Genomic DNA, 4,926 nt, shown 5'->3' with positions numbered 1-4,926 from the left:
GGCTTTGACGGAACCTCCGGGCAAAGCATATATAAAATGAAGTTTTCAGATTCGAGTATTTCAGATGCAACTTTATTTTTCACTTCGCTTGTTCCACTGAAATTTGCGGGTGTAAATGAAGAAACTAAAGAAGAAAAGATCTTATGGATTAATCCGAAGCCGTCTTCAACCCTCTTTTGCAGACCACTGAAGTTAGAATTTACAAAGGAAACAGAGCAAACGTCTTTAAATGAGAAAGCGTATTACGACAAACAGATCGAACAACTCCAGTCATTCGAAACAGTTATTCATGGGAAAGACATTTCCATTAAATACAATTTAAGCATGACTATGGTAGATGCTAAAGTGTGCAATGCTATCACCAACACGAAATCTGCGCAACGGTGCTATCTCTGCACGGCTACGTCTGCCCAATTTAATAACATTGACGATGTTTTGAAAAAACAAGTTACCGCCGATTATCTGCAGTACGGACTATCAACTCTTCACTCCTGGATTCGATGTTTTGAATGTTGTATTCATTTGGCATACCAAATGAAAACAAAAAAGTGGCAGGCACGTAAAGCAGAAGATAAAGAGGAAAAAGCAATACTGAAAGCCAACATTCAAAAAGCTTTCAAAGAGCAGCTTGGAATTGTAGTTGACATGCCGAAACAAGGGTTTGGCAGTACGAATGACGGAAACACCGCTCGACGTTTTTTTGAAAACACCCCAACATCAGCGCTGATAACTGGAGTTTCCAAAGAACTAATCCACCGTTTCCATATAATTTTGCAGACGATTTCGACGTTGAAAAGTTTCGAGCATACGCCTAAGCAACTGCCAGGCACTACGTGAAAGAATACCCCTGGTACAACATGCCAACAGCAGTCCATAGATTGTTGATTCACGGTCCAGACATTATTTCTTCGTTCATTTTACCCATCGGTCAACTATCGGAGGATGCTCAGGAATCAACCAATAAGTTGATAAAGCAATATCGCCTGAGTTTTTCTCGAAAGTTTTCAAGAGTTAAAACTATGGAAGACGTGTTCAGGAGATTGTTGGCAACGACAGACCCCTACGTTTCTTCCTTACGCAAATCTTCGCCGAAGAAACTGAAGAGTTTGTCGCCAGAAGCCGTTGCCATCTTAGTTCCTGTGGCGGAAGACTATGAAGATTCAGATGCAGATGCAGATAATGAGGAAACAGTGTTTGAGGATGATGACGATTCAGTTGAAGCAGAAGATGAAAAAGAATAAGAAAATGAAAACTTGTAAATTAAGTTATAAAAAATTTACAAAATAAATAATTTTAATTAAAATGAAATAATTTTTTGTAATATTTTACACCATCTTGTAACCTATATTTGGTCCTTTCTTCGAGTTTTCCACTTTTTTGGTTTATTTTTTAAGCATTAACTACAATAACCCCTAAATACTGACTTTTATATGAATAGAAATATATAAATATAAATAAATAAAAAGACATAGATTTTGACCGCCATCTTGGATCCACCATTTTTAAATTTTTTGAACTCTGTCATCATCATTAAGCTCGATAAATCCCTAAAAATTACTTTTATACTTAAACAATGATAGTAGTGTGCATAGAGCCTGCCATCGTGGGTCCGCCATTTTTTTTTCTCTTTTTGATATCATATTCCTAATCAGAAACTCCGTAAACCCTTACATACTAAGTTTGGTACAAATTGAACAACTACTTATATTTTGACCAGCTTTTTGGGATTCTGACCCACTGTGTGTCGGTTAAATTTCGCGTTTGTAGCACATCTTCGTGGTGTAGCAATTTTAATGGCCAGTAGTGTATGTGGAACACGTATGAGTACATGTGTATACGTTTTCTTAAAACTTTCTACGGGCCAACGGCCTTGCCTCAGTGGTAACACCGGTTCCCATCAGATCACCGAAGTTAAGCGCTGTCGGGTTGGGCTAGCATTTGCATGGGTGACCATCTGGTCTGCCGAGCGCTGTTGGCAATCGGGGTGCACTCACCCCTTGTGAAGCAAACTGAGGAGCTACTTGACTGAGAAGTAGAGGCTCCGGTCTCGAAAACTGACATACGGCCGGGAGAGCGGTGTGCTGACCACATGCCCCTCCATATCCGCATCCACTGACGCCTGAGGGCTGAGGATGACACGGCCGCCGGTCGGTACCTTTAGGCCTTCATGGCATGTGCGGGAGGAGTTTAAAACTTTCCACGCCGTCGTATTTGGCAACTGAAGTTCAAGACTTGCTTTCCGAACAGACTTCTTAGAACTATGAAGATAAGATGCTCTGGTACAATCAACATCACCTTCAGATACTTCGGCATCCTATACTTTTTCCTTTATACACACATCCGGTCGTTTGGAAGACTGTGACATCGTGGATGTTCTCCCACATGGGGTATCACAACTAAACTTTAAACGAAATGCACATTGGACTGAAATTACAGATTCACTCTAAGCGAACTGCAGGACACAAAACGCTTTACGCTCAGGAGTCGCCATTTTGCGCATGTTGCACTGAAAACGGGTAAAAAACCCAATAGTACTCGCGCATGCGCTTATTTAAAGCTGTTTGAGTTACTCTTTAATTGTGACCTTGAACCAACATTGAACAACGCTTATAGTTGATAGAATTAAAATTTATAACTGGGGCAGTCTTTTATGGACACCATATACGTGCCTCAATCGCTATGGAGACTATGTAGAAAAATAGTGCAAAGATGTAGTTGTAAGATGTATATATTAAAATATTTTTATTTAACTTGGTGTATTTTTTTAAATCAACCGGAGGTTACTTTCTGAACGGCCCTCGTATTATCTTATAAAACATTTAGGTAAAGATGTGTTTCATATCCTGAAGTGCCACCCATCTTCGAGCACCAGGGAATGCATTACCTACGCGTCGAATTCGAAAACGGTGTAGGAGTGGAACCATAACCTAATAGCTGCGAGACCTACAACTCGCGGTTGCCGTGTTCAAAACACGAAGAATGGTATAAAATGTATTCCTCAGTCATTGCTTTGTATTTATTCCCGATTGACGTCTCTATATTTTTGTACGAAACCAAATCTATTCCATTTCATATTTTTGAATTTCTTTTAAAAACAGTTAACTCGCGATTACTACGTGGTGGACACACTGGGTTATTCTTTGCAGATTCTATGTTGTCTGTTTTCAGTAGTTCAAATGGCTCTGAGCATTATGGGACTTAACATCTGAGGTCATCAGTCCCCTAGAACTTAGAACTAATTAAACCTAACTAACCTAAGGACATCACACACATCCATGCATGAGGCAGGATTCGAACCTGCGACCGTAGCGGTCGCGCGGTTCCAGACTGAAGCGCCTAGAACCGATCGATCACAGCGGCCGGCTTTCAGTAGTTCGTCGTTTCTCTTTGCAAACTAGATGAAGTGAAAGGGAGGTATTTTATTTTCAATTAAGTGCAGCTTGAATTTTTTTATTAGTTGCTGCTTGGAAATGAAGCAGTGTGTATTCTTAGTTTTAAAAGTTCACAGAGAGCTGAGCATTTATTAGCAGTCAGATTAGTATTCTATTAGGCCCGGCCATGATTTTTACGCTGGTTCAATTAATATTTGCAAGAGATTTTATTTTAGGCCATCTCATCAGATGGACACCTTAAATTTTACTATACACTCACGAACTAAACTTTGAAATACTTCCAAAAACCATTATATAATAACGGAGTCACCACAGTGTAAACGAATGTTCTGATTGATGATTCTTATCGATGCAAACGTTGGTCCAGTTGCCATATTAGTCGCAGACATAGCTGTAATACAGATAAAGTGTGAGGTTATCGAGTAAAATTCACATACGTTAGAATTGTGACCAGAAATGACAAAGCAGACGTAGTAACCGAACTAAATTATGCTGGTGGTTGTTCCATTTATAAGGCTTACGAGTATCTTTTCTACTAGTAGATTACCTTAGCTCCAATTTGGTCCGACTTATTGACTATGAACGAAGAAAATCAGAAAGCTACTGCTCTCATATTGTGTTTCGACTTCCACGTAACTCGATTTACCTTCTGCTTGCCAACCAGAAGCTCAGATCGATCACAGAATATTCCATGAGTAACTCTTTCTTACTACACTTTGGAAATACGTCATCTCCTCTTACGGCAGTGCACAAATTTTAGCGTGATAAATTGTATACTTGTGAAGTCAGTATTTTTATGTACTGAAACAGGATTACACTCTACAACATTGTTATCCTCATTTCCTGGAGGCCACAACCTTCAAGGGACCTGTAAGACGCATTTAAACTCCACGGATGGTCGCAGATATCTAGACAGGCACAAAGGAAGGTGAACTGCGCCAATCTCAGAGTTGAATGACTTAAGGTACAAAAGTATGACGACTCTTCAGTGGCACATTAAATTTAATTACTTCATTTCGCTTTCACGCTGCCTTCTTCAAATGAAAACAGCTGTCGTTATTGCTTTCTTGACGACGCCGTTAACGAATATTTTCTGAAGAATGAAACGGCTTTCACAGTCTTCGCCCACGCAAATGTGCTGGGATTTCCACTGTTCACACTCATCGACTGCCATTATATGTGTGGTGTCACCGCTAGACACCACACTTGCAAGGTGGTAACTTAAATCGGCCGCGGTCCTGTAGTACATGTCGGACCCGCGTGTCGCCACTGTGTAATCGCAATCCTAGCGCCACCACATGGCAGGTCACAAGACACGGACATGACCTCGCCCCAGTTGTACGGACGACATAGCTTGCGACCAGACCTACCAAGTCTTCCTCTCATTTGCCGAGAGACTGATAGAATAGCCTTCAGCTTATTCCATAGCTACTACCTAGCAAGGCGCCATTTGTATCAGTGCTTATAGCTTACTACTATTCAAGAGATGTATTCCAACAAGAGAATAAAGTTAAGTATATTATTCCAGCTACGT

The 4,926-nt window shown here is 40.4% G+C and overlaps 1 pseudogene; it reads left to right on the top strand.

Moving 5' to 3' along the window:
• Positions 1 to 1,860: 1,860 nt before the first annotated feature.
• On the top strand, positions 1,861 to 1,978 carry LOC126253928 (5S ribosomal RNA; annotated as a pseudogene).
• The last annotated feature ends 2,948 nt before the right edge of the window (positions 1,979 to 4,926 follow it).

Source organism: Schistocerca nitens, chromosome 4 (genome assembly GCF_023898315.1).
Source record: "Schistocerca nitens isolate TAMUIC-IGC-003100 chromosome 4, iqSchNite1.1, whole genome shotgun sequence".
Lineage (NCBI taxonomy): Eukaryota > Metazoa > Arthropoda > Insecta > Orthoptera > Acrididae > Schistocerca > Schistocerca nitens.
Note: the sequence above shows the minus strand (reverse complement) of the source record. Positions and strands in the feature narration are given on the sequence as shown.